The 11,508-nt window shown below is 42.7% G+C and overlaps 1 pseudogene; it reads right to left on the minus strand.

The window, feature by feature from the left end:
- Positions 1 to 1,479: 1,479 nt before the first annotated feature.
- LOC105725644 (Y-box-binding protein 1-like) lies at positions 1,480 to 2,608 on the minus strand (annotated as a pseudogene).
- Between the last annotated feature and the right edge of the window lie 8,900 nt (positions 2,609 to 11,508).

An 11,508-nucleotide genomic window follows, 5' to 3' on the forward strand; every position in this document is an offset into this window, starting at 1 on the left:
ACAGTGGTACTGGGTTTTCATATCTGTGATCCATTCTAATTGGAAACAATGTATATTGGTTGATAAGTATTTTTAGCATTATCCTTGATTAGGGCTTCTCCCATTACACTGACTTCCACTGATAAAGGAGGAACGGAGGGACTACTCTGTAGGGAACATAAATACCACAGGAAAACTCAAAGGCAAAGGTAAGATCATGACCAACCCAGAGAAGGTGTGCAAAGGGGGTCTCCAGCTCCCTGCTGTGTCTGTTCTCTAGCCCGTAATATTGTTATAATCTGTATACTTGCAGAACACCTTAAATTTCTCAACATTTTCCTTAAGAGTTATGGACAGTTGGGAACAATTAAAACAGCACAGCTTTCACCAATGAGCAATCAATCAATGTCCACTCTGCTGATTTCTTCCCACCAAAACCTGAGGATATGGCAAGTGTAGTGTGACCCTCAGGGAACTTCTCCTTAGGGAATGGAGGCGTTTTACTTACGGTGGGTGATGTAGGGAAGAACTGGTTATTTGCCACAATTATCTAGAATGAGGCCTTCTTTCTTCCTCACACACCAATATCCCCTCCCTCATGTATGCCTTTTCATTCTTCATGCATTAATATCAAACAGAAAAGGCGGCTCAAATGTAATGTCATTTTATCTACAGGACACATATAAATGATGAGGTATTAGCATAATATGAGGAAAAAGATCAATTCAGACTGGAATTTGAATTCTTGCCATGGTATCTACTAGCTGTGTTGCTTGAGGAAAGCTAGACAGTTTCTAACTTCCTTCAACATCGGTCTCCTAATCTGTACAAAATAGGCAATATTAAATGAGATAACGCATGCAAAGCACTCTTACAGTTTCCCTTTTAGCTTTCCAGGTAAAACATAAGTAATCAAAAAAGGCAGCTCTTTCACTCCACCTTAGCCCCTGTGGACATTTGTTGTTTTCATTCATCAGTATTTGTTTAGGTCCTTCTCTGTGCCAGGAACTCTGTTATCTTCGTCAAGGTAATGGCAGATAATATGCTTTTACAACCCACTCCCATTTCACCCACATCAACTTTTACACTTCAATATTACCCCTAATAGTAATTTCTACCTGCTTTTACCTATAGGAAAATACTGTAGTGATTTTTCTCAGCAAACTTTCTTTTTTTCCTTTTTTTTTTTTTTTTAATTATTTAAGACCTTATTAACAGGTGCTTGCAGTTTGTTGACTTTTTGGAAAAAATAAAGTTGTAAACTTTTATTACAAATTAAAAATGAAGTTCTTAAAAATCTCAACTTGACCAGATATGAAACAATTTAAAAATCTTTAAAGGCGTATTGAGAAAAACCAGGCTTTTAAAAAAACGTTTGTTATTACCAAAAAGAGACGTCTTTAGGTAAAAATAATAAAAACCCCATGCTGCATAGATAATGCAGATAGTTCTATTTATCTGGTCAATGGGCAAAAAGCAAGCACGTAAGGTCTTCAGCTCCAATCTTTTGTTCATTTCTTACTGCTGGAATTTCTTATTTCTTCTTGTTGGATGACTAAACCGGATGATGGTAGAGATGGTAAGCCGGCATTTACTCAGCCCCGCCCTGCTCAGCCTCGGGAGTGGACGAATTCTCAGCTGGTGGATCGGTTGCTTTTGTCTCTTTGCCATCTTGTGGTTTAGGGTTTTCTGGGTGTCTGCGTTGGTATTTGAAGTTGCGGCAGTACCGACGCTGAGGTGGTTGCTGACCTTGGGTCTCATCTCCTTGATTGTCTTTATCCTCTTCATTGCCGTCCTCTCTAGGCTGTCTTTGGCGAGGAGGACCCCTGCGGAATCGTGGTCTATATACCCGATACATATTCTGCCTCACTGGTCTACCTTGTTCTCCTGCACCCTGGTTGTCAGCACCCTCCATCACTTCTCCCTGCACAGGAGGGTTGGAATATTGTGGTCTCCGCATATAGTCAGGTGGGAACCTTCGCCTGCGGTAGGGCCGGCGTTGTTGGGCCTGGCCTTCGGGAGCACTCTCTGATCCCTTGTTCTTTTCCCCACTCTCACTATTCTGGTAATTTTGCTGGTAATTGCGTGGAGGACCCCTACGACATGGATAGTGTCTATAATGGTTACGGTCCAGTGCATATTTACTGCCTTGAACTGGAACGCCACCAAGACCTGTAACATTTGCGCCTCCTCACCCTTTTCTCCTTCAACAACATCAAACTCCACAGTCTCTCCTACACTGCGAAGGTACTTCCTGGGGTTATTCTTCTTCATGGCAGTCTGGTGTACAAATACATCTTCCTTGGTGTCATTCCTGTGGATGAAACCATATCCGTTCCTTACACTGAACCATTTTACTGTTCCCAAAACCTTCGTTGTGATGATCTTCTTGTCCCCGCGGCAGGCGCTGTGGATGTGAGACCCCCGAGCCACCGCTCCCTGCACCGCTGCCCGTAGTGCTGGACTTGGTGTCGGTGTCGGTGTCGCTGAGGGCAGGGGTGGCGGGGGCACGGGGGAGGGGGGTGATGGGGGCGCGGAGGGGGTGGCAGGTAGGGCAGGGGGAAGGGTGGGGAGGCCGGGGGGGAAGGGGGGCGGTGGGCGGCTGCTGGGTCTCGGCCTCGCTGCTCATGGTTGCAGTGATGGTGACTGGGACCGGCTGCCGCAGCTACTGCTCCTCCCGGGATGTGACGGTAACTAAGCCGTCAGTGGCGGCGGTGGCGGGGCTGCTCAGGACTCTCTGGGGTCCCCTCTCCGCTACCAATCGCACTAGCAGTTAAACTTTCTATAGGAATGAGCTTGAGTCTAGAAGGAACACAGTTGTCATTGGAGTTGTAGATGTTGATACGAGCAGGAGAGTGAGGTGGCTTCAGGACACTAAGACTGAATAACTTGGCATCCCAAATTGATAGTTTATAATTGATCCAGGAGTCTCATTCTACACTTATCCTGAAGTCATTCTCTATGATCTACTGCTTACTGAAAGAAGAAATTAATTAATTAAGAATATGTGCAAGGAAACCCAGGGGTTCAATATTAATGTAAAATAAGTAGCTTACAGCTAGTCAAGTGGTTTTAACAACGCAGTTCAACTACAGTCAAGGCAACCTTGAAAAGCATGGCCTAGGCCAGAGAAGTGTGTCTGGAGACTTTTCTTTTACCACCTAAACTGTTTCCTCTACCGTCAGTTAATTATTGTAGGCAGGAGATCATGATCTGTAGTTCAATCGCTTTTGGGGTCCATGACATCATGTAGATTCATGGCCATAGTTTCAGTTCTGAACCTCAATGAGCCATTTTGTAAATCTTGCCACTGGTCACATGGCTGTTATTTCTCCTTTATAGTACTTGTCTCATTGCCTTGGTTTTATTTGTTTTCATGGCTCCTCTATTTACTAACCTACCAACTTCTTGCATATGTGTAGTACTCATATTTGTTTTTCTAGAGCCTAATACAGTGTTTAGATGATCAATAATTGTTTACTGAGTGAATTAATAAAAATCAAAAAAGACCAAAAAAAGCTGTTCCTGGTTCAAGACACGCTTACTAGACAGACCAGTAGTGTGAAAATCAACCAACTTTTCATCACCTCCACTGATGAAGGATGATCTCCTTTACATGGGTTGGTTCTAGCTTCCTGGTCAGTTCTTCTGTTTCTAGGTGAAACTCTCAGAAGCCCCTTTTAATGCTGCCTCCTGCTTGTAGGGACCTCAGGTTATTCCTCCTACTCAGTGACACCTTCTCATTAGTTTTGCAGAAAGGTGAGATTTACAACTTCTATAGAAGCTTTCCTGTACAGACTAACAGGGAAGGAAGCTATAACTGGTTGAATTAGCACAACGTATTTGCCTTCCTTCCGGCTGCCGTAAATTCTTAGGATGACACAGAATCACAGAATCAACATTTCAGATGATTATATCTGGCTTGTAAATTGTCCTCCAAATTGCCACCTTTTCCCCCTAACCTACACCTGGAGGACTAAGGTATAGGAATAGCTCTGACCTCTGACCTTAGAGCCAAGGTTAATTGGCAGCAAGATCACATGACTAACCACTCCTTTCAAGACAAGCCCTAGGAATGCTACCAGATTATTTTTTCAGAAGTCTTTGATTTTTTTTTTAACCAGGAAGTTTTGTATTGACAAAACCTCTGTTATAACACTTTGCCCAAAATTCTTCAAAAAATGTCCAAGCCACACTTAACTCTTTGGAAACTAGACTCTCTGACAAAGAATTTGCTAGTGATTGTTAGCAACAGGTAGATCACAACTGGTCTTGTGACACATGAAAATTGTACACATTGCACTCTGAATAATAAATTACAATATATTTAGAAGAAATATTTATTAGTCAACCCAGTCATGTTTAACAAACTATGAAGAAAATACCTTTTATTTTTAGTTTTAAGATAGAAAAGAGGGTGGCAGGCTTTTGGTTAGTGTAACTTAAGAAACAAGATGAGAAGCCAAAGGAAATCTTTCTTGTTTGTATACATTTGAAAGAAGCAGGAGAATATGAGCTTTCTTTAGGCTGACATTGTGACTGTGAATGACTTATAATACATGCAGAAAATGTAGGTGATTTCTTAAAACATTAGTTACCTTTTTTGCATCCTTTAGAGCCCCAGCCCCAGAGAGGAAAACTCCATAATAAGCTTTTAGGGAGGACCAAATGTTGGCAATCATACTTTCCAACAAGAGATTTCAGAGAAGTCACAAAACCAAAGAAACTATTTCCCTGGTTTCTTTCTGTTTGCTGGGCAAATATACAAAGCTTCTTGTCAATTTTACAGTGAATTATGGATACCAAACTGGCAAAAAAAAAAAGCAGTGAGACACAGATGACACTTTTAATTTTGAGAAACACTCAGAAAAACTAATGTCATTCCTAGAGAAACTATGTGCTAAGTGCTGGTCAATTTTTTTTCTGTCATCTATCTCTTCAGTGTCGGCAGATATCATGATGTCAATGAAAACTCACAGGTCTGCTCCTTGGACAGGACCAGGATCCGAAGGAAGGAGTTTAGAGAGCTCAGTTCCTATTGGAGTGGCCCAGGCAAGTTGCTTCACTTCCCTGAACCTCAGTTGAGTCTAGAAAGTGTCTTCAGTGGCCCAGTTCAGCTTAATATCTACCTTGGATTGTTATACTTTATGCCTAGATTCAAAAAATTTGAGGTAAGACAGAAAAATAAAAAGTTTAACTATGCCAGTTAAAGAAGGAAGAAAGGGAGGGAGGGAGGGAAGGAAGGGAGGGAGGGATAGAGAGAGGAACAGAGGGAGGGAGGAAGGAAGGAAGGAAGGTGGGTTGCTATTTTTTATTTTGAGACAGTCTCTCTCTGTCGCCAGGCACCACGAGGCTGGAGTGCAATGGCATCATCTCGGCTCACTACAACCTCCGCCTCCCAGGTTCAAGCAATTCTCCTGCCTCAGCCTTCCGAGTAGCTGGAACTACAGGTGTGTGCCACCGCACCCAGCTAATTTTTGGATTTTTTAGTAGAGATGGGTTTCACCATGTTGGCCAGGATGTCTCGCTCTCGACCTCATGACCCGCCCGCCTCCCAAAGTGCTGGGATTATAGGCATGAGCCACCGCGCCCAGCCTGGGTTGCTAATTTATAGACTCCCCTGGGCTACACACAGTACCTATTTTCCCAGCAGTAATTTTAGGGAGGAAAGAGCAACAGACACTCAGGGCAGCTCAGCTCTTCCACCCTGCTTCTCACCTGAGCTCACCCACTCTTATTTGGCAGGGACCCCTGGGGATCCATCTCCCGTAACTGGACTTAAAAAATGAATCCTCAGAACGAGGATCACTGAGGAAAACAAAACCAAAACCAAAAAAGCCCCCTAACAATCCAAGGCAAAGTCAGGCCAGGCTCTGCTTCTTAACCCCTTTAATACTATGCATTTATACAAAAAATTAGCTGGGCATGGTGGCGCGTGCCTGTAATCCCAGCTACTCAGGAGGCTGAGGCAGGAGAATTGCCTGAACCCAGGAGGCGGAGGTTGCGGTGAGCTGAGATTGCGCCATTGCACTCCAGCCTGGGTAACGAGTGAAACTCCGTCTCAAAAAAAATAAATACTATGCATTTAAATAAATGTATTATCTCAAAGAGAATGTTTGCTCACTATAGCAGAGAAACATTCACCTCCATTGTTGTGTATAGTATTTTAATATGATCAAAATATTTAGAAATCTTTCTTTTATCTATTTGTAATGTAGAAGTTTTTGTTTTTTGAGATGGGTCTCACTCTGTCACCCACACTGGAGTGTAGAGGCACCATCTTGGCTCACTGCAACCTCTGTCTCCTGGCCTGAAGCTATCCTCCTGCCTCATCCTCCTGAGTAGCTGAGACTACAGGTGTGTGCAACCATGCCCAGCTAATTTTGTAATTTTTTTTTGTAGAGACAGGGTTTTACCCTTGTTGCCCAGGCTGGTCTTGAACTTCCCAGCTTATGTGAGCCACCCGCCAAGGCCTCCCCAAGTGTTGGGATTACAGGCATGAGCCAACACACCCCATTTAGAAGTATTTTTAAGTTTCAATTTTATTTATTTTAGAGACAGGGTCTTGCTCTGTTGCCCAGCCTATAGTGCAGTGGGACGATCATAGCTCACCATAACCTCGAATTCCTGGGCTCAAGTGATCCTCCTGCCTCAGCTTTCCTAGTAGCTAGGACTACAGGCTGGTGCTGCCATACCCTGCTACTTATTTTATTTTATTTTTTGGAAAGATAGGGTCTTGCTATGTTGCCCAAGCTTGTCTCAAATTCCTAGCCTCAAGTGATTCTCCTGCCTCAGCTTCCCAAAGCATTGGGATTATAATCGTAAACCACTTTGTCTGGCCAGAAGTTATTTAAAAAAAAATTCTGACTAAAACGGGGCTCACAATTGGACAACTTTCAGTCATCTGGACTTGTCTCAAACAACATCCAGTCTTAGAAAAATAAGAGCAGAAAGACGTGAAGTCACTTGCCTAAGCACCCAAGCTGCTTCCTGGCAGAAGCCAGGGGCATCTTTTGCCCTGTCTACATGTGTGTTTGCTCATTTTAAGGCGAGAGCAGCCATTAAGAAGTCTTTTCTTAGGTCAGTATTACATCAGGGCTGCAGTATGAATCAGGTAAACTCAACGTGATTTTTGGTGGAGGTTTTTTTTTTTTTCTCACATGGGGAAAGAACAGGATTTTTGTAGAGTTCAACTCTGTGTTGTCCCCAGATACATCCTCCTCTTCCCACATCCCTGGTAGCTAACTTTTCCATTTTGTAAAGCACGTGCTTCTTGGCAACAGACTCCTTTCATGATGTAAGAGAGCGTGCAATTCAGGTCAGACCAATGAATGCATTTTCTCCACCAGCCTCAGACAGAGGGGCCCTGTGACCAAAGCTGCTCCCATCAGAGGAATGTCAGGACTCACTAGCAGTACTGAAATAATGCATTTTTCCTTCTTGGCTGTGAGAAGCATACAGCTCCAGGAAGTTGGTCATTTGAGCACCACAGCAGGAGTCATCTTCAGGATGAAGTGGTAGCCTGGAAAGCAGAGCAAAGAAAAAGAAAGAACTAGATACGAGCTGGGCACGGTGGCTCATGCCCGTAATCCCAGCACTTTGGGAGGCCAAGGCAGGCAGATCACGGGGTCAAGAAATTGAGACCATCCTGGACAACATGGTGAAACCCAGTCTCTACTAAAAATACAAAAATTAGCTGGGTGTGGTGGCGCATGCCTGTAGTCCCAGCTACTCAGAAGGCTGAGGCAAGAGAATCGCTTGAACACGGGAGGTGGAGGTTGCAGTAAGCCAAGATCATACCACTGCACTTCATCCTGGTGACAGAGTGAGACTCCATCTCAAAAAAAAAAAAGAAAGAAAGAAAGAAAAGAAAGAACTAGATACTTGGTAACAATGTTGGGTGGCTGGATCAAACCTCATTTGATATTTCTGGACTTTACACCTACAGAAGGCCTTAAATCCCTCTTTATTGTTTAAATCAGTTGGAATTGTGTTTTAACTGCAGTTGAATCTGTTCCAACTGAGAAAGGAATAATGAGAGAGCAGAGTGATTACAGGACAGAGGTAGGGTCTGGAAGCCAAATGTCGCTTTACCATGGACCCGAGAGTAACTGGGTATATCTCCGTCACCTGAGGGCAGATATCCTAAACCCGTACTCTCGGAGACGAACACCGAGTCTCTAAAACCTTTACCCTCAAACAAATGAGGATACATATTTCTTTGTTTTGTTATACTGAGATGATTAAGTCCAATATTTTTGTGGGAAAGAGAGATACCTCAGTTCACTGATGTGTGGTATGTGTGCACAAATGCTGATGGAGAAGGCAGGGTTAGCTGGAGAAAACAGATGCCACTGGGCTCCTTCCTCACCGCGAGAATGTGTGAAATCTCAACAGGCAGCAGAGAAGCAGCGCAGAAGGCGACTGCCTTGGCCAGAGGTTTTAGATCAGCTGCCCGGGATCTGGATGACGCTGCAGAGTTGAGTAGAAACTAGCATGTGGAGTAAGAATGTTTAAAAGTTATATTTAAAGATAAATAGTTATCTTAAAAACTCTCTTTCACTGGAGAGATTTTTTAAAAGACAAGGGTTAAAACGTCACGGCCTGTGTCGGGTATCGAAAGCACGTCTTCCCCCTTTTCTGAGGGAAGGGTCTGCCATGGTGATTTAAGCAGAGAGAAAGCGGGGTGCTGGCAGCACGAGAGAAGCCTGAGAAATGAAGGGGAGCATTCCCAGGGATGCAGAAATGCACAACGCGATGGCTTCGTCGGCGTCTCTGAAACCTGGTGGGATCGAGTTCATAATCAGAACAGGAGCAGTCCTATCAGGGCATTAGAATTCAAGAGAGCTAATTTGGGGGAATTAAAAAAAAAAATCGAGTAAGTATGGTATTGAAGGAGGGAATACTAAAGCCCAGGAGAAGGGCAGGCTGCTGGAATATCCACCATAATTAAAGCAGATTACAATTGCTCTGAGAAAAGAGGGACGCAAAGAGTTAGAACATCCAGTGCGCCCGTCGAGACTGATGGGATGAAGGCTCTGTAATGGCAGTGAGGAAATTGGGAGGGAACCCTAGAGAAATTTTTCATAATACCTATTCTTTTTTTTTTTAAAGAGGAAATGATAATTATGACAAAAACCAGAATGGAAAAGCTGAATAAAGTAGCTACGTGAAAGGATAAGCATTTGTGCCTCATACAGGGAAGCAAAGCAAAGCAAGGCCACTAATACAAATGAGAACATATGAAGCAATATTCCGTTTTTAAACTCTTTAAAAATGAGCTGCAGGGGGAAGAAAACAAAGAAACTTAGAAAAAATATACTGACACCTCTGTTAAAGTCACAAAGCAGAAAAAAATAATTTTGAACAGGTACACTGACATATTTGGAAATCAACAGATCTAGATGACAGACACAGGGTAGCTGTTAAAGAAGACAGATGACAAATTTAGACCCAACGATTTTTTTCTCTCCCTTCAGAGTGGGAAAGGGAGTGTGGAGAAGGCTTTGCATCTGTTTGATTCTTTTCCTGCCTTTTAATTCTATTTTTTTAAAAAGGAACTACATCAGAAAGTTACCAGTACATTATATAGTAATTAAAATAAAATAAAGCAAAACAGACTGATTGAGCCATAAATGAAAACTGAGGAATGTTAACAAGTGAAAATGTGATCGTGAAAAGAAGGTAGTGACTTAGCAGGACAACAGAAATAAACCTGAAAAATACCCCTTGAAAAGCCTGACAATACCACTTTAATGAAATTAAAAATTGTCCCACTCTCTTTGACATATCTGTGAGCATAATAGCAGCACCACTCACAGAAATGGCTGTACAGCAGATAGTCCTGAGCAGGTTCACCTGATGGCCTGTGAGTTAAGTATACATGTCAGTCAGCTGGCATCTCATATTTATGGAACAGTCATGATGTGCAGAGCATTGGTTAACCTTTATGAGCAATGCCTACCTTCAAGAAGTATGAGGCTACCTAAAAACAAGGTAATACTAGCATAAAGCAGTATAGGCTAAGTGTATAAAATAGTTATAAAGATAGTTACTGGCATAAAGCAGTATGGGCTAAGTGCACTTTAGGCTGAGGAGAACACAGCACAGCTGGGACCTGAGTTTAGAATTCAGATATAGAAGACTACAGAATTCTAGGCAGGCGTGGAAAGGCTGAATTATCCAACATTATTTTTTTTTAAGTTGGAGTTAAGTTTAAGTTAAGTTGGTTTATCAGTCTACCTGGAGTAGAAGAATTCAAAAGTGGGAAGTGAGATCTCACCAACTCACCAAACATAAGCAATTAATTGAGGGATTTATAAACCTGAAAGTGAAATGCAAACATCTAAAAGAAAAAAATAAGAAAATATTGTCATATTGTAATGATCTCAGGGAAGGGAAAGAATTTTAAAACAAGATATAACAAAGCACTAAACATAAAATACACATTAATTAAACTACATTAAAAAGAAGACCTTCTCTTAATCAAAAGCATCCATTAAGAGAATAAAAAAGCAAGCCAAAGACTGAGAGAAGGTATTTGCTATCTATATATCTACATTATCAACACACACACGTCATAAATATACATACACACACATGTATTTTTATATGTGTACATATATTTGAAAATAGATATAAAATGTCTGGCAAACAACTTATATATAGAATATATAAAGACCTTCTATATAAAAAAAAGAAAGTTGCCGAATTTAAAAAAATGGGCAAAAGACTTGAACAGGGACTTCATAAAAAATGATATCAAATGGCTAATAAGCATAGGAAAAAGTAATGCAATTAGTCATCAGAAAAATGAAAATTAAAAGCATAATGAGATATTACTACACACCTACTGATATGGGAGGGGAGCAGGAAAGTGCTGGGTAGAGAATGGCAGGTCCCTGGCTAGGGCTCCACCCCCATGGACCTAGTGAGGACAGGCACTTCTGCTTTTGTGCTCAAATGTTACATTTTCCAAGACCACCCTGGCCCACTACACCCCCATCCTGTGCCTATAAAAACTCGAGACCCTAGCAGGCAGCCACACGGGTGGCCAGACATCAAGAGGAACACACAATGGAAGAAGACAGAAGCAGCTGGATGGCGAGAGGACATCATGGGAGCACACTGGAAGAAGAGCACACCACAGACACTGGCATCCCTGCAGGCCTGCAGGCTGGCCGGCCATCAACCAGTGGGACGAGGTGGAGTTTGGCCCAGGCAGTCAGAGGAGAGCCAGGGTCACCAAGCTGCCCAACTCCAGGGGAAAACCATCTCCCTTCTGGCTCCCCCATGGGCGAAGAGCTACTTCCACTCAATAAAACTTTGCACCCATTCTCCAAGTCCCTGTGTGATCTGATCCTTCCAGTACACCAAGGTAGGAACCCAGGATACAGAAAGCCCTCTGTCCTTTTGAGGAGGTGGTTAACACAAGCTGCCTATAGATGACAAACTAAGAGAGCACCCTGTAACACATGCCCACTGGCTTCAGCTGTAAACATTCACCCCTAAACACTGCCGTTGGGTTGG

This window comes from Aotus nancymaae, unplaced genomic scaffold (genome assembly GCF_030222135.1).
Source record: "Aotus nancymaae isolate 86718 unplaced genomic scaffold, 86718_ANA_hifiasm-v0.15.2.pri h1tg000007l, whole genome shotgun sequence".
NCBI classification, from domain to species: domain Eukaryota; kingdom Metazoa; phylum Chordata; class Mammalia; order Primates; family Aotidae; genus Aotus; species Aotus nancymaae.